Below are 24,667 nucleotides of genomic sequence, written 5' to 3' on the forward strand. Positions count from 1 at the left end.
ACATCTAGTGGCTGGCAGTTTCCTCCACCATGCGTGAGTACAGTGAAGCGTTCCAGGGATCGAATCAGGGATGAGCTGTGTATACTGTGCCCCGATGTACCCGCCTAATGGCCTGGGCCGAGTCTGTCAACAATCTAGCATGGTGGAAGCACGGTAGGATGCTTAAATCCCCCTCTCCCACCAGCCTACAGGCATCGGGTGAGGCCTTTCACCTACGATGCACGGTGCCCACCCGTGGTGCCCACCGAGCAGTGAGACATCCCCGGAGTCGAGCCCCTGCTACTGGGAGTGCCTAGTGCAGCTCAACAGTAGCCAGGGTCCAGGGCCCAAAGACCTCCTGTGCTGGAGATAATCAACAGCGCTGGTTCGTACGAAGCATCACCCCCGAAATCGGCCGGGGGGGGGGGCAGCTACTCCCATTGGGCCTGCAGTGAGATGCATCGGTGGGGTGCAATGAACCGTGGAGAGGCAAGCGGCACGGGCCCCTTTGTGTAGCACACCGCCTGCACTTACAGACCACAGTTGGCCCTGCATATACCGTACAACACCATTCCGTCCAACCTGTTCAGCAGGGAGTATCCTCCCCGCTATCATCTCTTCTCCTGACCAAATCAACTCAGACTCCAGGGTCCCCCCACCCATTTATATGTGGAGAGCCCCAACTTGTCTACATTATCTTGAGCAAGCAGCAACCACAGAGTAGTGGGTGAGGCACCTAAGCCCTGCAAAGGTGATATACATGTGATACACAGCTCTAGGCCAGCTTCCTCCTGAGCATATTTAAAATACTGGCGTACGCGCCCTGTAGGAGCTCCATTCGCCAGTACGCTGATAAGGGGGGAAAAGGCCACCCTATCAAAGAGATTATCACTAAGGGAGTCATAAATCGATCAGAAAGAACCCGGACTTCCTTTTATCGTAATGGGTAAGCCCAAAGCAGACAAGGGGCTACTCCCAACAGGAAAAACAGTGAATCAGACCCCAGCTCCAGGTGGTGACACACAGGCATCTGCCTTGAAATCAAGAGAACACACAGATCACTCGCACCGCTTTGACGAACTAATAGCGGCTGTCCTAGACATCAAAATCCATGCTGGGTGCCAAAATAGATACAGTCTGCATTGATGTGGGCTTTTTGCGTGAAGACCACAAGAAATTAAAAACCTGAGTGGAGGACACCGAGTCGGCAATAGCATCTCTGCGCCCAACTGTCTCTTCAGCAACAGATCAAATCAAAATACTAAAAACTGAAGTGGGAAACTTGAAGAGCCGGGTGGAGGATCAGGAAGGTAGATCCCCCAGAAACAACGTGCTCATAGTGGGCTTGCCAGAATGAATAGAAGGCCAAAGCATGGAGCTATATCTCAAAACCTGGTTCTTTACAGTCGTTCTCTATGGTAAATACTCCAAATTCTTTAAAGTTGAGAAAGCGCATAGGGTGCTGGATGGCCCTTTTCAGCCGGGCAACCCCCTGAAGGCCAGTGGATGCGCGCCTCTTTAACTACAGGGACATGGACTGATGGAGCAGGGTTTTTACTTTAAAACCAAATACCTGTTTCATTTTCGTATGTTATAATTAAAATTACTACTGATTAATTATTAACTACTAAAGATTTGTCAAGTCTTGTCTAATCAACCTTATTAACAGAAGAAATATACATGGGAATGCTATTGCATGGCTAAAATAATAAATGAACTAAGTTGGTGAGCAAATTGACGAAATAAATGTTGCTTATGTGATGTTATTGTGTTTTGCGCTTATAATTAATATGCATTAATGGCTTTTGATGTCGCAAATGGCTAGATAAATACATACACATAAGGGTATTAGCAGGGGAATAACACTGTATAATCATTTCCGTGCAGTAATTATGTTTTGTGTTTCCTTTTACTTAAGTTGACCATTGTGGCCTGCTAAAACATGGCTACTACCCGCAGCCTGTATTTGAGTAGATGGAAAATTTGCAAGGAGGCTTCGCGCTGACTGTGACCTTGCCCTCTTGTCGAACTGAAAAGCCATGATCATGACGACAAATCCGGGAGAGATGCCAAATGCCCCTGAACATGAAATTTGTTGCCAAACCAAATACTGACTTTATGAACTTGTAATGATCCCACGAATGGGATACAATTTATCCTAAAGAGACATCCGTAGAAGTAACGAATTAGTTATGGACTCCTTATTTCTTTTCATTATTTGAGACGATCAATGTGTGTGAAAAACTACCGATGTATCCCAATGTACCAAGACGACATAATTTCCGCCATTCGTCCGTTTTGTACGATATGATTGCAACATTTTGGAATGTAATTTTGGTATAAATATTAGTAGACTAGAGAGGTCTAGTGCCACTTCTTCCTGAACTGATGATCAGAGGTCCCGATGCTGACAGAGAGGACGGTGACTCTACATGACGGCTAGAAACTTTGATTATTTTGCTGAGGACCGGTTCTGACTTAGAAAACGACTTTTAGCCAGAATAGGTAAATATGAAAGAAATGATCTTGCATTTAATTGGCTTTTCATACAATTTTAGATAAACAATATTCTGTTTGAATCACTGTGTCAGGTGGTTATTTTATTGTCATGTTTATTGAATTTATTTTCATTTGTTCTAAAATGTTTCACCAGATCTATAGCAACTAGTTGATGCCATTGACCTCAGGGTACATGCAGATTGGTTAGGTATCGAAAGTGTTTCCCCTTATACATGGCACGGATAAAGTGGTAGGATGAATGTTGGTGTAATGGGCCCCACCAGCATGTGATGTGTGTGTGCGTGTGTGACTGTGAAATCACTCCATCCGTGGAAGTAGAGGGGATTCGGAAGCTCCGATCTGCACCAGGACCATATCCTACAAGTAACAAGGGATCGTGGTCTATGGCAAATAGAGAGCACCTCAGTGCATATTTATCCTAACTACATGGTATCGGTAAAGCGCAGTAGGTCCTCCTATATGGATGGTAAACAATGTCTCCAGAACCACGAAATTCAATACGCATTACAATACCCCGCCACATTGGGTATCCGCCACAAGGACAAAATCACACTTTGTCGCACCCCTGAAGAGGCTTGGGCCTGAGTGGAATAGAATGGACTCACAAGCACCCCGAAACCATCATTGTCTGCCCCCCAGCAACAATGGAGAGATGCTGGCTGGTGCGGGAATCACGGTGAAGGGTGGGTGGCGCGCCTTACTAAGGCCCAGGCCGCAAAAGAAAGGGAACAATCCATTAAACAGGCGGATCAACACAGTAACCCAGAATCGCCCTCCAGATCAGAATCTGAATCAAACGTCGTCCCAGATCAAACAATCCAGCTAACAGACTGACTGTGCACAGCATTGCTGGATGGAGGTCCTATAGTAACCCCACAAACTGCAGAGGAACTCGGGTGACCCTCTCGCATGTCACCCTGTAGAGCATGACACAAACAAAGACTTACACCTCTGCGCTTTAAACCAGCAAAAGCTCCTTTGCTCCTCTCACTTCTTTAATGCTCGACAGTTTGTTTGATTGTATTTCAGTGGAGGTGGCGTTTTGCCCGTGGGCAAATTGGCCTGGGGTGGGGAGTTGGGTACAGTAAATGTTTATTTAAACCTGTCCGGTCCGTTCTGATGCACACTATACCCAATGTGTGCAATACCACCTGAACAACAAATTGGGTTTATATGTCATGGGGTAGGTTCAGCTACTACCAGTGGCACTATGGGCGAGGACAAGCCCACTCGATCTTTACTCTCCAAAACATGTCGCCAGATGGCGATTATCTCCTCCTGACATGGAATGTCCAGGGGCTGGTGGGCTGCACTAAACGTCACAAAGTATATCAATACCTACGCAGACATAAGATCTCAATGACTCTAATTCAAGAGACACACCTTACACAACAGACCCTCTCATCACTGTGTAAGCGCTGGAGGGGCACAGTGATAGGAACTACATACTCGGATTATACCAGGAGTACTTTAATATGGGTGGCCCCGGGGACCCCTATACAGTCGATACACACTTGAGTGGACCCACAAGGCTGATTTGTGATCCTGGAGGGGCTCCTAGATGGCGCCTCAATAACGCTGGTCTCCCTATATGCGACAAAATCAGGACAAGCTGTGTTCCTTCAAACATTGACCCCATCCTTATCAAGTGACCCAGCAGCACCAACATATTGGGGCGGTGACTATAACTGTGTTCAGGATTTGGAATTAGATCGCTCACACCCTCCGCTTCCCAGTGCGCAGTCCATAGCCCTCGCATGGCATTTGAGAGAATGGGCTAGCGATATGCAGCTAAGTGAAGCCTGGCGCAGCACACATCCTACGGCTCGTACATATTTGCATCACTTAGTGATCCACAACATATACACCAGAATCAGTGCAGTGTTCTGCTCGGCAGTGGCTATGTCAAAAGTGTTGCATGCGGAGTACTTAGCCTGCACGTTATCTGACCATAGTCCCTTACAACTGCAGCTGTCTTGGAGTACATACAGAGCTACCATACCAACATGGCACCTTCCCCTGGAAGCACTCAAGGATGTTTCATTACGCACGGCCATTTCACAATCCATTAACTCATATTTTTAAACAAACACAGGCACTGCCACGTACGCTTACATAGAATGGACGGGTTTAAGGTTGTGTTGTGTGGCCAGGTGATTAAAGCAGTTTATGGCTCCCGTATGACACTGACAAAAGAACTACAGGAACAGGAGTCTGAAGCAAGACATTGTGAACACTTTGCTCCTACAGACCCACCTATCATACCCACATTGGCCAAGGCTCACCGAGAGTATAAAGAGACACAAGACAAGCTATGTGCTCTGGACTACAGGCAATACTTGGCCCACCAACACGCCGAAGGCGATAAGCAGGTAGGACCCTGGCATGGCTATTTAAAACTGCCTCCATACAACCCCCTACTACGGCCATATGCACCTCAGATGGCCAATTAGTAAACACACAGGAAAAGATTAACGACTATTTTTATGAATACTACACCTCCCTATACAAAGCCCTGGCCCCCTGTGCACCACAGAATATCCAGCAATTTCTGGCGCGCTCTACCCTACCGCAGAGAATGCAGGCCCAATATACATTGCTTGAGGCTCCTATATCTGAGATATCTGAGACAGTTAAACAGTTAGCAAGAAACAAACCGCCCGGGGCAGATGGATGGCCATCCGAGTTCTATGTGACATACTCGGATCAGTTAACTCCCCGCTTATGTGCCATTTATCGTGAGGCCTTTGACCGGGGCTTGCTCCCACCTTCTCTTCGGACGCAATCCTGGTAGGGCTACCAAAACCGAGTAGGGATCCACTGCAAATGGACTCATATTGTCCCTTGTCCTTATTGAACTCCGACTACAAAATTTTGGGTAACATGCTGGCCAATAAATTAACTGACTTTGCACAATTGTTGGTTCATGAAGACCAGAATGGGCTGATGCCAGGGAGAAACACAGGCCTAAACCTATGACAGCTTTTTAACGTATTGGACTGGGTCCGAACAGAGGTAGAGCTGCCTTGGATTGCTGCTCTAGATATTGAAAAGCGTACCAAAGGGGGTGGTGATGGACGGAGCATCAGAACCAATCAAACACTCACACCCAGTCAACAGATCTGGGTTTGATCCATCACCATTCTTTAGCCCACTCTGCCACCCCAGTTCAGACATGGCCCTATGCAAATCAGTCTGACCCTGTGCCTCTTGGGAACAGTCCAGCCCGAACTGCCAAGCCATGCCTTCCCTGGACCGGAAAAAAGATTCCTAGGACCGGTTTCTGGCATTTCAGCCGCCTTCAGCCAGGCTTGCTTGAATCCAGTGGCAAAGTGAGCAAGGGACTCACGTCTGAGCATACCCTGCCAACTTATGGCGAACAAAGCGTACCAAAGGGGGTGGTGATGGACGGAGCATCAGAACCAATCAAACACTCACACCCAGTCAACAGATCTGGGTTTGATCCATCACCATTCTTTAGCCCACTCTGCCACCCCAGCCCTAGTGCGTTGGCGAGGACCATCACCCTTTGAGCGGCACCCCTAGTCCTTTAAGCAACAGCCATGCACTTTTAGTTGTACCGCAGGCGGATATGTGTATCCCCCTGGCATATCAAACAATATATTATCACATTAAATAATACTCTGTTAATGCCCTGATATTATTAGAGCAATTTGGAATATTACAGTTACTCTTGTATAGTCACCAGAATTAAGACCATAATTGTGTGTGTGTGTCTTTGTTGGCTGTCTGTGTAAGAGTTTTCCAGTGTGTTGTCTGTGTAAAGTCAGTAGGGGTGCCTTTATGGGTATAGCCAACAGGGTGGCTCAGTGAGTTTGCTGCTGACATATGCAATGATCTGTATGTCGCAAGTTTAAATCTTGTCAAGACTGACTCCATTTCCATTAATTTCAGGTAAGTGAATTGGCTATCATTAAAATTGTTTACAGTACTTAAAAAACGTAGAAATAGGTATCTAGCTTGATACACAAAGATTAAAGTGTTAATCTGAATTTGTCCTTGTTCGAACTGTTCTTGCACTTATAAGTATCAGTCCAAAATGTCTATCCTATTGCTGTCAGGTCCTTCTGCCTTGGAGAAACATATAACATATTTAGAATCAATCGTTTTTATTAAGTGATGCATCTGCAAATTACACAGCTCAACTGCCTACATCCTGCGGCCGGCAGAGCAAAGCAAGGTAGACCATACACAGCGCATGGGTCTACGACCCCGCAAGAAGCTGATAAAGCAGGGGCCAGGCCCAACAGGCAAGAGCTCTGTATCACATTTATCTACAAAAGTCAAAACAAAACAAAGAACCCCCCCCCCCCACCCTCCCCACCCATTCCGCATCAGTCACTACCCCCTACCCCGGAGACCCACAAGTCAACAACCTGGATCAAAGCGGAGTCAAGCCTCCCCAGCGGCCCCCACCTGTTCCAAAGGGATAAGCTGAAGAATCTGCAAATATTTGGGGCACGTAACTGCGCGCAACTCCTTCGACAGAAGCCGCAAGAAAGGGCCCCAAAGCTTCACATAGTCCGTGCCCTTCCCATCCAACCGAAGTGATAGACGTTCCATCACCAGCAGATGCCACAGTCTCCGAAGCTAGTCTCGCGGGTCTGGCACAGCCGGAGAGCCCCACTGTGCCAACAGAACCTGCCGTGCCGCGAGCAACGCCAACGCAATCTGCCGACCCCTCAATGTGCGCAAGGGAAAAGACTTGGTATGAGGGAGGCCCAACAGTGCATGCACAGGTTCTGGGGCCGGGACATCAGAGCGAAGTTGGAGGGGAGGGTCACCCAATGTGCCAACTGCGTGTAGTGGTAAGCGTCGGTGCTCAGCAACTTCAAAATACTCTTTGCGCAGCCGGGCGAACGGGATCACCCCATCTGGTTCCAAAAGGGAGCCCACCCTCTTACACCCCTCTTCTCGCCAGCGCTGGAAAACAGGGGACGCACACCCCGGCGGAAAATCAAGGTTGTCCACGATAGGGGTCATAGGGGAGGGGAACGTGGTCCACCCCTTAGAGTGCGCTAACTGATCCCACACTCTAAGAGTCGGGGAGGTCACCGGGGATGAGTACAGACCCCATGCTCTATGCTTCCGCGGAAGCCAAAGCTACCGCCAAATATTACGACCAGCGACCGTCTGATCCATGAAAAGCCAATGCTTGCTGGACGTAGGTCGGTTCCACTCCGTAATACATTGGAGACAAGAGGCCTGATAATACGCCCGCAGGAGCTGAAAACCCAACCCTCCAGCGGCTTTCGGTGACGTAACAATCGGCAAGGCGAGTCTCGGCTTCCTATTCTGCCACAAAAACTTATTAAGCAGGTCTTGTAACTTGCGGAGGGTGCCTGGTGGTGGCTACGCCGGGAGCATCTGGAACAACTAAAGGACCCTCGGCAGCACAGTCATCTTTACCGCCGCCAGCCGCCCATACCAAGTCAGGCCAAGACGGGACCAATCAGAGAGTGACTTAGCGGTGTGTTCTACCAACAGCTTGTAATTGAGGTGGGCCGTCTGGGCAACAGAAGGGGTCAAGCGGATACCCAGGTAGGGAATGTCAGAGTGCACCCACTGGAAGGCAAAATCCCGCTGTAAATCAGCGATCTCATCTTCAGGGATAGAAAGATTGAGCACCAGCGATTTGGAAAAGTTGACTTTGAATCCTGCCACCAAGCCAAAAGCATGGAGCTCTCGCGTCAGATACCGCAAGGTGGTACGCGGCTGAGTGAGAGAGAGGATAACATCGTCCGCGTAAAGACTCATTTTATGAACGTCAGCATCGAACTTAATACCCTCAATGTCCGGGTTGGAGCCTACACGCTGAGCAAAGGGCTCCATATAGAGCGCAAACAAGAGCGGCGACAGAGGGCATCCCTGCCGCGTCCCTCTAGAGATGGGGAAGAGGGAAGACCGGCACCTGTTCACCCTCACCGACGCTCTAGGAGCAACATAGAGACAATGCACCCAGCGAAGAAAGTGCTCTCTAAAACCGAATGCGCGCAAAACAGCAAACATGTATTCCCAGTCTACACGATCAAAGGCCTTCTCGGCGTCTATGAAAAGGAGACGAGCTTGGGTCTGAGATCAGTGAACCAGATCAATAAGATGAAGGATACGTTTGGTGTTATCACCGCCCTGCCGCGTGGGGATGAAACCGGATTGATCCGGATCTATGAGACCATCCATCCGCGGGCTGAGACGCGCCGCCAAGATACTCGCAAACAATTTAGTGTCAATATTTAGTAGGGAGATTGGCCTATAGGAGCCACAATCCCGCTGGTCCTTTCCAGGTTTAAGAATGACCGTAATTGCGGCTTCTGACATAGTGGGGGTCACCTCCCCCGTCTCCAGAAAAGAGTTAAAAAGACGTGTTAAAAGCGGAGCTAGCTCAGCGCAGAATGTCTTAAAGAATAAAGCGGTGAAACCATCTGGGCCGGGTGATTTGGCAACCTTAAGACGGGCTATCGCTGATATAACTTCTTCAATCCGGATGTCGGACTCCAACGAGTGGGCTATCGCTGATATAACTTCTTCAATCCGGATGTCGGACTCCAACGAGTCTGCCGATGAGGCAAACAGCGGCTCAATACTGCAGGAGGCAAGATAAGCCTCTCGGTCCGCCGACCCAGTCTCCTAACTAGTATACAAGCGCTGATAAAAGCTACGAAAGGAGTCGACAATCAGGGCGTCTGTGGTCTGCTCCACCGCCTGTGAGTCCCGAACGGAGTGAATCGCAGTCCGCTGCGTGGACGCCCGGAGCCCATGGGCCAGTAAGCGCCCCCCCTTATCCCCGCTGAGGTAAAACTTATGGCGCAGCCGCAAAAGCGCATACTCAGCCCTGTCGCGATCCAGATGTTTAAGCATGCGCCGTTTCGTTTCAAGCTCTCTCCACACCCTAGGCGCACCGGTGCGCTTATGAAAAGCCTCCAGCGCTCCCACCTCCCGCTCCAACTCCGCCCTCTTATCCCTACCCAGATGCGCAAACGCGGCCGCCAGCGCTATGAACTCCCCCCGGACCACCAGCTTGAGGGCCTCCCAAACTGCCGCTAACGGCGTAGTCCCTTGGTCATTAACAGCCAGGTAAGCCACAATTGCGTCCCGAATGCGAGTAATCACGGATTCCGAGCTAAGCAGAGAATCGCAGAGGCGCCAACCAGAAGAGGGGCGCCGCGCCGCTGGAGAGCTGAGCTGCACCGAGATGAGAGCATGATCGGACATGGAACGGGGAGTGATACCCGCGTCAGCCAGGTAGGGCAAAAGGGAGGTGGAAGCGAAGAAGTGGTCAAGGCGGGCGTAAGTTTTATGCGCTGCCGAATAGAAAGTATAATCACGCTTAGTAAGATGCTGTACGCGCCAAACATCATGCAGCCCGCCATCACTCAACCATTGTCTCCCCCCCGCGAGAGAGCACCCGTCTGATGTGACCGCTGCTCCAACCTATCCAAGCCCGCATCCATCACCACATTTAGGTCCCCTCCTACTAAATTCATGGAATCCGGTGAAGCCAAGATCTCGGAGAAGGCCAACTTTATAAAGGGTCATACACGGAACCTACAGTGAAACACATGTCTCCTCATTGCACGCGTAGCGCCAGAAGCCTCCCCTTAATCTCAGCAACCTGGGAAAGAATCTTACAATGAGCACGCGCACTGAAAAGAACGGCTACCCCATGTTTTTTGGCCGCCCCAGAAGACCACACCTGCAGGGGGAAGCGCCGATCCCTCATCCGCCTGGTGGCCTTAGAGAGAAGATGAGTCTCTTGCAACAAACACACGTCTCCCCCCGCTCCCTCCAGAAGGGACAGGATAACAGAGCACTTAACTGGGTTATTTAAGCCCCTAACATTTAAACTCACCACTTTGAGACTCCTACCCATGGGGGTCCAGAGGGGAACAGCCAGGTGTCGAACACAAGACCCCAACGCAAGGAGGCAAGCCTACAGGCCGTAACTCCGTGACCGACATTCCCCAAACCCCCAGAGAGGACTGATGAGGAGCCCCAACACGTTCCCAAAAACAACCCTTTCCCCCCACCCCACACCCCCCAACCCAGCAAAGAACACCCAGAACATTGAAAACACTCCATCCCAAGGCTTGGAGAGAAGACAACAGTCTGTCACACGGAACAAACAATAGGGGGAATGTGGCATTTTAAGAAATGATACCTCGGCACTATGGTCACCATCCATCCAACCCCCACAGGGCAGTTGATGACAATAACCCCCGGCCAGAGATCTCCCCTCTCCGGCGCCGCAATAAGAAGTCCCCCGATGCCCACCGTTGGAGATTCAGGGAGTGCCGTTGCTGTCCGTCACCTGCGCCACCGAAGTGACCGCCGCCTCACGCTCCAAAAGGCAAGTGGAGACATCAGGTCCCGAGGGTCGGTGCGAACGCCCCACCCGCTGCCAGCCATCCGAGCGTCGACGTCGTCTCGAGGAAACCCCTGCCACCCCAGCCGGGGAGGGGGGCCGCTCCAAATCCAAAGCCTCATAAGCTGCAGAAACCGAGCGGAGCTGAAGGAGCTTACCCTGATGTTTAAAGATAAGGCGGAAGGGGTGACCCCACGAATATAGGATGCCATTCTCCCAAAGGTGAGCAGTAATGGGCTTAAACTCCCTGTGTTTCACCAGGGTAGAAGCAGCTAAGTCTTGAAAGAGAGCAGGCCGGTTGCCCCGAAACTGCACCGGGCTAAGATCACGGGCTTAACGCAAAATTCGTTCCTTGAGCTGGAAATCGTGCACGCAAACCAATATGTCCGGTGGTGGAGCCTTCGGACCCCTCGGCAAGCCGACTCGGTGCACACGATCGATCAGGATGTCCCGCGCCTCTCCCTCCCCAAGAATCTGCCGGAAAAGCTGAAGAACGTAGTCCCGAAGATCGTCCCCCTCCCCTTTCCATGGCACTGCGCGAATTCTAATGTTATTCCGTCGGGACCGGTTCTCCAGGTCCTCGACGTGGGCTTGTAGATCAAGATTCTGCTCCCTGAGACGGAGGACATCCTGCTGGAGCTGATGCATATCATCTTCACGCCCCAAATCATGCTCTTCTACAGTGGCGACACGGTCCCCAAGGGCATCCACGTCGCGCCGCACCTACCGGAGATCCGAAGAGAGCTGGGAGCGGAGTTCCAGAATGTCCTCTTTGATGGCGGCGAATAAGTCGAGCATAAACGCCTTAGTGGCCGGCTGGTCACTAGCCTCCGGTGTCTGCGAAGGGGGAACCAACGGCGACGTGGACTGTCCCGCAGGCTTTGGCAGGACATCCCGCTGAGTCTTATCCCGTCACGCTTTGACGGAGGACATGGCCGCAAAGCAGACCCTCCACCCAACAGGCGCTACAGAAGGGCCCACGGGAGCGCAGAATCAGGGGGCACGCCAACACTACCGAGGCCCGCCCTATAACACAGGTAGTCATCCGGTCCCCTTGCCGACCGCCGATGTACGGTCTGAATACCCCTTCTGCCCAAACAGCCGCAGCCCCTCCACCACAGGACAATGTGTGGCACCCCAGCAGGTGTTGCGTCGGGCCTCAATACACAGAGGGCCTCACCACGGGCTCCCCACCGAAGCCCACTAGCAAGAAAGCACCGCCCGCCGATCCGCGAGCCGAAGAGCGGGCTCAGGAGCTCCCTCCACCAGCCTCCCGAGTCCGTCGCTATCCAGCAGCTCCACTGATATTCAGGTAGAGATAGGGGCCACCACGCAGACACAGAGCCGAGGGGAAGCGCGGAGCGGCACTTCCAGTAGCAGGCCACAAATCCCCCCCAGCCAGGCCTCACTCACGCCCCAACAGCGCCAATTTCGCCGTCCGCCGACATGCGGACCGAGCCATGCCCCACCACAGCACTCACCGGGAACTCCCTGGGAGCAGTAGTCGAAGAGGGCACAGAGATCCGCCGCAGCAACACCAGCCGGTGTACAGTGCAGATAGGCCCTCCAGGAATTCAGTGCGCCATCCGCCAGCCAGTCCGCCCCTCACCATCAAGGACCAGGAGAAGCAGGATCGACGAGGGCAAAAGCCGGGAAGAGAAAGCCCACCGACCAGCGGGGCTGAGCACCAGGACAGGGCAGGCCCACCCCACAGCACACGTGCAGCATCACCTGAATGTCAGCAGCGTAGGCCTCAAATGTAGGGCTGTCCTCCAGACGCAGATGGCAGCAAAAGGGAAAGTCCAAAACGGGAGGTGACCCACCCGATCCACCGCTAGGTAGGCAGCCCACCTCCACGGCGATCAGGGAGCCCGCTGGGTTCGCCGCAAGCAATGCCACCTCCGTCCACCAGGCGCTCCCGCGTGCCTCCTCTGCTCCAGCAAGCACAGCGCCGAAGGCCAACGGGGCCGCCGGGACGCAGCAGGGCCGGGTCCGGAGGGCCCCACCAGAGCCACAAGGAAGCGCAGCACCACCAGGAAGCGGCCTCGGAAGGCCCCAGGGCTCGCAGGCCGTGCCCCCTCCAATCGTAGGCTTACAGCGTCCCCGGGAAGCAAATGGCGGCCAACAGCGACTCAGGGGCAGGCTCCTCCGCCGGAGTCCGATCCCGCACCAGGAGCGGTTCTCACCCAGCACCACCAGCAGCGGAGAGCCAACAGGGAACGTCGCCGCTGCACCAGCCTCCCTCCCGCGTCGCCGGTCACGGGCACCGAAGATAGCAGAGGGCCCGCCGGGCCGCAGCAAGGCCGGGCCGGGCAGGCCTACAAGGCTCTCAGGACGCCGCCGCTCCCAGAAAGAAGCACCACCGGAGGCAGCAGGTAAGTGGCCCCCACCTAGGAGCTACAAGGCAGGCCTGGATGGGCATCAGGGGGCCCACTACCTCAAGCGATGTGCGGGCGGCGCCGGAGAGACCGAGAAACACGTCTCACTCGGCCGCCATCTTAGCCACGCCCCATCCATATAACATATTTAAAACCTCTTTTCACACAAGCCAAAATTAGAACTGTTGAAAATGGTTTAAGGGGGGAGGAGCCTAGCGCGCATCCAAGATGGTCGCGTGAGCACAGGGCTCCCCGGACTCTCGCCACTCCTCGCAATTTATCCTGATGATATCCTGATTTCTCGGACGGACCCTCGAAGGTGAACCTCGACTGAGTCCATAACTCTTTCCAGAATTTGAATCGGACCTGGGCGACCAGAATTACAGCATTTTTAACTTTTGGGGCCCACCTGGAGGCCGTGCCGGGGACTTGGTGATTTGTGGAGCCGAGGCGTAGTTGAACAACAACGGCAGTGGGGCCTCATCTGTAGCCGTACCCCCACTTTCGGTTTCGTTTCCGGATCCTGACATGGTCTGATTGAGAGACCGTTTCGCTCGGCCGGGGACCAATCCAGCCTCCATTCAGTGTCATCGCTGCCTCCTTATTATAGCCTCTTGGGTCAAGTCGTGACTTTCTTCGGATCGTACGAGCCAGCTTCTTGACCTGTTGGTGCCCGACCTGCCGGCGGCCATTTTCACCAGGTCTCGCGGGCCCCTCCGGGGTGCATCTTCCAACATGACGGGCAGGGGTGAACCCGAGAAGCGGAAGACCAAGACGCCTCTTCATGGGGGACCGTTCCAGACAAATGTTATGGACCGTTACACTCAAGCCAAAGGATCCCCCGGGCTGTCCAGCAGTACCCCGGAGGACGCCAGAGACGACCCCTCTGCCCCTGTTGACTTGTCCCTGCAGGACATTATGGGCGCCATCACCGGCTTGAAGGAGACCATCGGCCAGCAGTATGAGGCTCTGGCTCGTAAAATTGACACGGTCGCCATTGATGTCACTCTAATCAGGGCCGACCTGTCTAAGACTAACGAGAAGGTGAAGTCATTGGATTTGAAGACTTCCAGCCTCACGACCGATGTGTCGGAACTTCAAACAGACCATGGCAATCTGAAATCGGCCATCGACTTGATGTCCCATCGTCTGGAGGAATTTGAAAACAGGGCAAGACGCAACAACATTCGCGTCATAGGTGTTCCAGAGAATCCCGAGACTCGTTCGGTTGACCTCCTGGTCGAAGATCTAATCCTCACCCATGTTGCCCCTTCTGGACTGAGCAAGTTTTTCGCGGTGGAGCGTGCACATCGTGTCCCGGGTGGTAAGCCCAAGCCTGGCGCTCCTCCGAGGCCTATCATCGCAAAACTTTTTCATTTCAGAGACCATGATGCGATTTTGCAAGCTTCAAGAGTTCACGGCCCGGTGAAATTTGAAAACTCCTCTATCAACTTTTTCCCGGACTTCACTCAACTTGTCCAGAGACAGAGGATGGGCTTTCAGGGGGTTAAGCGACGTCTCCGGCACCTGGGATTGAAGTATGCTATGCTTTTTCCTACCAGGCTTCGAGTGGAATACGAGGAACGGACCTTCTTTTTCGAGCGACCGGACAGTGTGAGTGACTGGTTGGATTCTCTACCTGGTCGGGGCGATCGCACGGGGCACCCGGGCGGTGCCGAGGGTGGTGAGCCTACACAGAAGTGACCCTTTGGTCCCTAACCTTGACAATCGGACATTGCTCAGTTGGGTTCTACTTCTTCTGTATATTTTGCCTTATAGTAGTTTGTGTCCGGGTGGCGGGTGGAGACGGGCCTCTCTCCTCCTCCGGGGTCTTTTTGTAGAATGGGATTGTTAGGGCGACAGGCACACTGCATTTTGGGGTGGCTTTTTAGTCTGCAGGGGTGCAGGGAGGGGGGAGTTGTAATGGGTTTTGGTTGGGGGGTGGGAGGGGGTGTTTGTGTTCGTGTTTTCTTTTCTCAAGGTGGCATATTGGTTCTTTCTCTGTTTCAGGTGTCCTGCTCTCTGTGGGGGGACTCATGCAACTCTTGTGGGGATGGGGGGTAGTGGGTTGAGGTTGATATCTTGGAACGTCAATGGATTGGGGGACCGTATTAAACGGGGTGTTGTACTGCAATATTTGCGTCACTTGACGCCGGATGTGGTACTCCTGCAGGAGACGCACTTGGTTGGCAACGTGTGTCATGCTATGAATAGGTGGGGGCACCGATTGGTGGCACACTCTGGGCTCACCACTGGTTCCAGAGGGGTTGGTATTCTGGTCCGGTCTTCCCTCCCACTCGAGATTGATAATGTCATCCTTGACGACAGAGGGCGTTACGCCGCCCTAACTGGTAGGTGGGAGGGTAAGACTCTCTCCTTAGTCACGATATATGTTCCCCCAGGCCTCCAGACCTCCACTTTCTCTGATGTTGGTTGGATGTTGCTGGAACTCCCTGATAGTCTTCTCCTCGTGGGTGGGGACTTCAACTCTGTGTTATCCGGCGATCTGGATCGCCACCCCCCAAGGGCCCTTCCCGTTTCCCAATCATGGCTTGGTGGGTTTTTGGCCACCTTTGGTTTGGTGGATTGCTGGAGGTTAATGCATCTGACGCAATGTCAATACACCGTCCACTCCGGGGCTCATGGGAGTCTCTCCAGGCTTGATTACTTCCTCATGCCCGCGGCCCAGTCCCCCCACGTTGGGGAGGTGAGACACCTGGCCCGGGGCATCTCAGATCACTCCCCTGTGTGGCTTCTTTTTGACGCTGGGACGCAAGCCGTGGGACGGATCGCCCCTATTAGCCCCTGGCATCTGCGCAACCCCAAGACTCGCAACAGCCTCATTAAGTCGCTCGACCACTACTTCCTGGAGAACGAGGGGTCTGTTTTGCCTCAGTGTCCCTTTGGGAAGCCTTCAAAACTGTTATTCGTGGACAGGCCCTATCATTAATAGTCGAGACCAAGAAAGCTAAGAATGGGGAGGTCGTGAAGCCTGAGGCCGAAATACTGGAGTTGGAGGCTGATCTAGACTTAGGTGTTACCCAGGATAGGCTCCACGCCCTTAGCTTGAAACAGTTTGAATATAAATCCCTTGTTACGGATGCTGCCAAGACAATGTACAGGGAACAGCAAGGTAGACTGTATGATGTCGGGGATAAGGCGGGTAAATTGATTGCATGGCTTGATAAGAAGGAGAGAGCGAACCGTGTGGTCCCCGTGCTTCAGAATTCGGATGGTGTGCATGTGACTGACCCTGGTGGAATTGTGGAGTGTTTCGCTGACTATTTTCGCGTGGTCTACTCCCCAGTGCCTGATAGAGATGAGGATGACTCTCGCCTCTTGTTGAGGGACATTGCGGTGCCCTGCCTGTCCGAGGAGGATCGAGGGCGCATGGAGGCGTCGTTGTCGGCCGACGAGATTGCTGCCGCGATTCGTTCCCTTCGTTCTGGCAAAGCTATGGGCCCCAATGGATTGCCCATTGAATTGTACAAGTTGCGCCCGGATAAAGTCGCACCGTTTCTCCGTGATATGTTTCTGGAGTCGCGTGAGCTTGGTTCCCTCCCTTGTGATCAGCGTCTGGCCACTATAGTTGTGATTCCTAAGGAGGGCAAGCCTCGTGATCGTTGTGCCTCTTACAGGCCTATTTCCCTCTTGAATGCTGAACCTAAGATTCTTGCCAAGGTCCTTGCTAATCGCTTACTCGCTGTCATCTGTGACCTGATCCATCCGGATCAGTCGGGTTTCATTCCGCACCGGAACACTGCTCTTAACTTGCGGCGCCAACATGGCGTTCTCGCCAGGGCGGAGTTTCTCTCCGAACCGGCCATCTTGGCTTCCTTGGACGCCACGATGGCCTTTGATACGATAGAATGGCCATATCTTTGGGCCACTCTGGCGAAGTTCGGTTTCGGTGCGGGATTTATTGGTTGGGTGAGACTTCTATATACGGATCCGCTGGCTCAGGTTGTTGTCAATGGTAGGGTGTCCCAGCCCTTCGCTCTCGGGAGGGGTACTAGGCAGGGGTGTCCGTTGTCCCCCTTGCTCTTTGCTCTTGCTTTAGAACCGCTTGCAGCCTGGCTCCGATGGTAACCATCGATAAAGGGCATTCAGTGGGCCCCTGACTTTGAGGATCGGGTCTCGTTGTACGCCGACGATATTCTCTTGTACCTCACCTCCCCGCGTGAATCCCTTAACGTCCTGTTCGACGTCCTCACTTCTTTCGGTAAAAACTCCGGTTTGATCATTAATTGGTCTAAATCGTGTGTGTATGTTATGTCTGGTGGCCTTCCCCCCTTACCGAATAGGTTTCCCATTCACATTTCGAAATCCGGTTTCAAGTACTTGGGGGTCTACGTATCGTTGGACCCGGCGGTCCGCCACGAGCATAATCTCCTTCCTCCTCTCCGGCGATTGAAGTTGGACGTGGCTCGGTGGCGTAGATTGCCGTTGTCGCCTCTCGGTCGAGCGGCCCTTTTTAAAATGATGTTCCTGCCCTGATTTCTCCAGAACTCCTTTGATATTATTCCAGCGGCCTACTTCCGGGAGGTGGAGGGTTTACAGAGGAGACTGGTCTGGGACGGTCGCGCACGCATCGCTCTCGCAAAACTGACTCTCCCCTGGTATGACGGAGGCATTGCGCTCCCGGACATCAGGAGGTATTATTGGGCCTCCCAGTTGTCCGCCATCAACAATGCTACATATGCACCCGGTCCAAATCCGGCTTTCGAGATGGACAAATATCAGTTGCCTGGTAGCAACTTCAACAGAGTGCTCTACTCCCGGACAGTGGGGAGGAATCTAACGGGACCCACTAAGATTGCGGTACATGTGTGGAAGGATGCCAAAGTGGCCATGGGATGGAATGACTGATTGACACGAGCGACCCCTTTGTTTGCTTCGGAACGATTGGAATGCCTCTGGACAACAAAAGGTTTTGAGAACTGGGATACGATTGGCATTAGCAGAGTGGGTGATCTTTGGGTGAAAGGTGCGGTCAAGTCCTTTGCGGTGCTTCAGAGCGAGTATGAGTTGAGTGAGAGGGAGTTCTTCAGATATGCACAGGTTCGCCACGCTTTGCTGTCGGTCTTCGCGGCCGGTACCACTGTCCCTGTGTCTTCCCCACTCGAGGACAGTATACTTGACGGTCATCTGCCCGATAGTACGATTTCCTTGATTTATAAGAAATTATTCAACAATCGGGCGGATCTCCTTGTGCGTCTTAGGGAGGCCTGGACCGGAGACGGGTTGGAGTTGGATGACGAAGACTGGCAGTCCGCACTGTCCTCCCCGAAAGAGGTCGCCATTCCCTCCCGTCTCGGTCTCGTCCAGCTCAAAATTCTTCACCGAGTTTATGTGACGGGTCCTCGTTTGGTTGCCATGGGTTTTTCTTCGGATGGGTTGTGTAGGCGCGGATGTGGAATGAGCGCCACCTTCCTTTGCCGTGAGGTCGCGGCGTATTGGCACCGTGTGCATGCTGTAATGGAGTGTGTCACTGGGGTCGCTCTGTTGCCTGAGGCTCGTAGATGTCTGTTGAATGTGTGGGAGCCGAATGATTACGACGTTGCCCGGGCCCGGTGGGCGGCACTTGGGAACATGATTGCAAAAAGGGATATTGCGCAGCTTTGGGGTTCCCGACGGCCTCCCACCGTGTCAGTATGGAAGGAGAACATGGACTGGTGCATGTTTAGAGAGAAGACGGTCTGTCTGGCTAGGGGCAAGCCTAGGGCGTGGAATAAAATTTGGGGCCAGTGGAACACCTACCGAGGTAACATCTGTACGCCCCCCTTTGAGGACACTCGGACATTTCTCTGTCCCCTTGATCCTGAGGTTCCTAGACTACTGTACTTCTTTTGCTGATTGTCCTGACTTCCCCACTGCCTCCCCCCCCTGGTCATCTCTATTGTCCTCCTGATTCTCTACCTGGTATGATAGGTCCCCCCCCATCGAAGTTCGACACCGTTTTAGAATGTCTCTCGCCTTGAGTGTTGTTTTGTTGTTTTTTTTTCTCTTAAACTTTAAAATATTGGTATCCTGCCTATCTTCTGAGTTGCCGAGTATATATCCTGTAATTCTGCTGGACCTCTGGGGATCAGTCGCTGCTTTGTGACCTTAAGCAATTGATTTGCATATGCTAGCGGCCGGCCCTTGTGGTTGTAGGCCCATGTTTGTAATGATGTTGTTTAGCACAATAAAGGTTTTCAAAAAAAAAAATGGTTTAAAACTAGTTGTTCAGGCTTAATTTCCCAAAGGTTGCTTTTAGAGTCACATTGTTTTTTTTTAAACAGTTTTGGATAGCTTTTTGTGAATTTAAATTATTTTCTAATGTGCTTCATGGTTGGTATTGTATCCTAACTATGTTTGACATATTGTATTTTTGTTCTTGAGTGTTTTTTTACCAAACTGCACAATAAATAAGTATTGATAGATATTACAAAAAAGGCTATATAAAAAACAAGTTATCATGAATCGTGTGTGTGCATGGAGCCTGTATGTCTGCTAATCAGTGTGCATGGGTTTCCTTTCTTGTTGTTTAAGGGACAGAAACTCTATACATGGACAAAGCCAAGTATATAATAATAAAAATGGTTTTTATTGGAATGGGAATAGTAAATCTAACACCTTTAGTGCCAAACACCTTTCCCAAAATGGTTTAGATTGGAGTGGAAATAGTGAATGCAACACCTTTAGTGTGCAACACCTTCCCCTAAATAGTTTAGGTTGGAGGGGGAATAATAAATGTAAGTCCCGTCGTGTCCAACAATTTTCCCAAAATGGGTTACGTTGGAGCGGGAAAAGTAAATGTAACCCCTTTAGTGTTCAACGCCTTCCCCAAAAATGTTTTAGATTAGAGTGGGAGTAGTAAACCTAACCCTTCTACAACACCAACACCTTTGTGAAAATGGTTTTGCATGAAGTAGGAGTAGTTAATGTGAATTAATGAGTATCTACGACTTTCTGAAAAATGGTTCACATAGAAGCTGGTTGTTCACTTTTTATGTACAGTATAAATAATTGCATATCTGAGTATAATAAAGGTACATAAAACCGTTTATAATTTTCGACATATATTTAATCTATATATTTACTTTTTTAACATATATATATATTTACTTATTTAAAATCATTTTCATAGTGATATATAAAGAATATTTTAATACAACTTTATTATTAAATAAACATGTCAATTATATTTAAACAGTCTTGTATGTTTTACATTTTTCTATTGTGTTAAATTTATTTTTAAACATTAATATATTTGTTGCTAGTTTTTCCTTTAAAAACTTTACATAACTTTATCAGTAGATGTCAAATAATAGTATTTTTCATAGTATTATTTCTTTTATACATTAAATCTTTTTAACATATTTTTACACTTTATTATATGTTACGTTTTTTTAAACATTTCCACATTTTTTAAAACATTTTTTAAACATTTTTGCATTAAATTCCCATGGTTTTCTATGGGGAGATAATCTCTTTTTTAGTTTCTTTTAGCTGCCATTTTTTTTACACCTAACTTCAATTTTGTAGTCTATTTGTCTCAATGTTCGTGCTTTTTCCTGGAAGTTAGTGGCTGGAAGCTGCTGCTGTTTGTTAGAACAGGTAAGACATTTTTAAAGGTTTGTTTTCAGGGTTCTTAGAGTTGTACGGGGGGGGGTAAGGAATACTTATATATTGCAATTATAGTCTTTAATGTGGGTTTTTTTTGTGGAAGATTTAGTCGTGATTTTTGTCGTTTTATTCATTAGTGTTTTGGGCTAGGTTTACATAAAGTTTGTAGCAATGAATCAGATATTATGTAATATAATGTTGTGTTCTGTGCTTTGTACTAAGTGCAATACATGAGTTAAGTTTGAAGTTACTGTTTTTTGGGGGTTGGTATTGTGTTTTATTTTGCAGGTTGCCAATTACCAAGATTTCCTATTGACGTTTGGATTTTGTATTTTTCTTTTTTAAAGGAAATCAGTTTTGGTTTTGATTTGCTGTCTTTTTTCCGATTTCCAGGAGCAATACTTTAAAAAAAACTTTTTGGGGTGTTTTATGCCTCTTGAAGACTTTAAATGCTTCAGTGGATCTCTATTAGAATTGTTTTGTTTTTGCATTTTTGGGGGGACTTTTTAGAATGTATTATTCAATTTTTGGTGGATTATACCTATTGAGTTCATGGATATGTAGGAGAATCTGCAGCTGCAAAACAGTAATTTATATTTATGTTCTTTGTTCTGAATGGGAAATATTATACTTTATGAATTATATGAATAGTATGTGTTTGCAGGTATTAAATTATATTTTATGTGTTGTAGTTTATTTTAAAATTGATTTTAGTTGTGAATTGAAGTTTGTGGCTGGTGAGATTAATGTTTTTTATATAATTATTATACATAATATTTTGATTCATCACTCTTATTTGAAATTTTAGTTTTATATATTTTTGGCTGATGTTGAAAAATAGTATGAATATTATTTAAATACAAAATATTTTTTATGATGCTTTGAATTATGTTTTTGATGAATTAGGTCTTCTGCAGGTTATTATGTATTTCAGAACAGGGTTTTCGGTATTGGTTCTTAGTAGAGTACTCCTTTGTTGTTAATAAAGAGTTTTACCTTACTTTGTAGCATGTTCTACATTCTATTGGTTTGTTTGGTCGTGGCCAAATCACTAGGGCGCTAGTTTGGGCTACTGATTGCTCCAGACGTAGTTGTTGGTACCTTTGTTCTTTTTTGGAGGGCTCCTATAAATGTATAGAATGTAGGTTGGGTTTTGCCTAGAATGGATTGGAAGGCATTCTGCCATCTTTCTACTATGTTGTTGGTTTGGCTTCTTGAGCCATGGTGCTGTCATAGAAATGACACCATGGTATTTGGAATATGGGTTGGCGTCTGTGTCCAGAGCAGTGCAGTCTGCCAACCCAACTGCCTTCAAAATAATCCATTGGGGGCTAAGTTTGCGTTCATTTTGTTGGTTTAAAGGACTTCTTATTGACAGAAAGGACTTTCTATAAGTAAATTGTAGTGGTTAGCTACCTGTGTGACATGGAAATAGACTAGTGCAATAATTTTATTATTTCAAAGGCAAATTCACTGTTTGTTGCACATTCTAGAGTTAGTGCACATTGTTGGGGGTGTCTCTATATGCTTTGATTAAAATGGTAGTAACAGCCTTTTATGGCTGCAGGAAGGTAAAGTTTTAAAATGGTTTGAATCATGGCTTGCTCAAAATATATTATTATTTTATGTAGGCAGTAGTTGTTTGTTTTAATTTTAATGTGGTTTAGTAGTTCGCAGTAAGTGTATATCTGAGTGAATAGTTTGGGGCACATTTTGAAGAACCCATCCATCATTAATGTTTGACAATGGCTTAGTTTTAATAAGTTATTCACTGTAGAAAATATTCGTTTCTCATTGCTTTCTTTATCATATAAGAGGAAGGGTTCCTCGTTATGTGTGGTTGTTAAGTGTCCAGGTATTTGGATATCTTGGTATCTTCTAAGGGCAGGAGGGGTATCACTGGTGGCTTTTTTAGTTTGTGCAATTAAGCATTTTATGGTGGTTATAGCTGGTAGCTCGCCTGTGATATCTCCTGGACTTTGGAGAGTGTATCATTTAGTATTTTAGCTGTAGGCTCTTCGGAGATAGTGCTTACCTCTATTATATCTTGCAATATGTGCTTATATTTCTTAAGTATACAAACAAGTAATGGATGGAATGCTGAATTAATCTCAGCCACTGGTTCTTACTCGGGCCGCATCCCAATCCATTGTTATTTGGCTAAAGTATACTTCTATTTCTGCCACATTTGGGTTGTGGTTGTGTTTCCTTACATTAGTTACAATGTCATCTTTTGTAGTAGTCCTCCCGTAGTAAGCATTAGAGTAACATTAAGTACATTTCCAATTGGTAGTTTCCGTGCTTGTACTTTCTTGGCTGTAGGTGCAGCCCATGTAAGATAATAATTGCTTTCCTTTCTGTGATGTAATGTATCTTACTCTTTCTGTCATTATGTCTGAAAATAGTGTCATAAAATAAAGAGTTACAATTTTTAAATGTTCAATACATTTGTTATTGACATTCAAAATTATGATATTTGCTTTCTGTTTTATACTTACATGTATGTTCTTGCTGGATGTTGCACACTTTATTTGCAGGTTTTCCGTTGGGGGTATTCAAATGTCGAGCAGATTGTTTAATTTCTGTTGGGTTGAAAAAAGTGTGTTAGTTTTGTTGACAGTTAGTGGGGTCTAAGGTAGTTACATTTTATTTTTTAAACATTTTAGGATGAGTTCCTATTTAGTGATATTCTAAATTTACTTACGTTTTGTGTATTTGTTTTCCAGGTATGAAACTGGTCTTGTTTTTCGGTAGATTAGCAGTTTATCAATATTGTACTAATTTATGTTTAGTAACTAAATGTAAAGAGATAGAAGTTGTAAAGTGTTTTGTTACCCATTTGTTATTTTACATTTTTAACTTTAATTAATTTTATATTTTAGTTTAGGTACATGTTTTACTGATTTTGGCAGGTAGTAGTATATATATATGACCACTTTGGTTTTCTGGTTCTGGTTAAAAATCTGTCAGAGTCTCCTTGTTGGGGTGATGTTGGCAGAGTTATGATGCCATTGCCCTAGCGTGTCTCCAGCTCTGGCTCCGCCCCTTGATCTCAACGCATCAGACATAGATGCGAGGAGTTGCGGCATCACGTGTGAGGCTCTGTCAGGCTCTTTCCACTCCCCACAGCAGTTTTTCTGCGCCGCTTGAATGCCCCTGAAGCCGGGTGGTGCTGCATATGGCAAATGGGCATAGGGCAGAATGTGGCTTCAGCAGAGGCACATGATTAATCAGGCTGGAAGGTGAAAGGCTCTCCTCCTCCCCTCGTAATGCCGGTGCAGAGGTCGGTGCTGCAGCACCAGGTGGACATGCCACTGAAGGTAGAATCAATTACCTAGTTACTGTGTTGCATAACCTCTTTAACTTGCTGCTTTGAACTGGTGGCTGGTGCTGCTTCCCTAGCTCCCCTCAATTTGCTCATACTGGTCTTCTTTAGAATTTTCCAGTACATAGGCACTTTCCTATGTTTACCGCTTTGGGGGCAGCTTGCAGCTGTGATTGATGGGAAGGGAGCAAGACTGTGCTTTTCGCTCTGCACTGCTGCATTTCTGTGTTGCTTGAACATTGGCGGACCCCTCTTTCCCCCCATCGTCCCTATCTCCTGTTTACCTTGTTTGTGTGGCTCTGGCAGGCTCTGTCTCTCTGGCTAAGGAGCAACAAGGTGCACTAAGGATATGCCGGCTAAGATCACAAGTCAGTGAAATCTTCTAAACACTCAGGCAAAATGAAGAAAACGTCACCAGCCCCATCAAGGAGTGCCCAGAAGAGAGTGCCAGGACTTACTAGGGTGCTGGTA

The sequence above is a fragment of the Triturus cristatus genome, chromosome 5_1 (genome assembly GCF_964204655.1).
Source record: "Triturus cristatus chromosome 5_1, aTriCri1.1, whole genome shotgun sequence".
Lineage (NCBI taxonomy): Eukaryota > Metazoa > Chordata > Amphibia > Caudata > Salamandridae > Triturus > Triturus cristatus.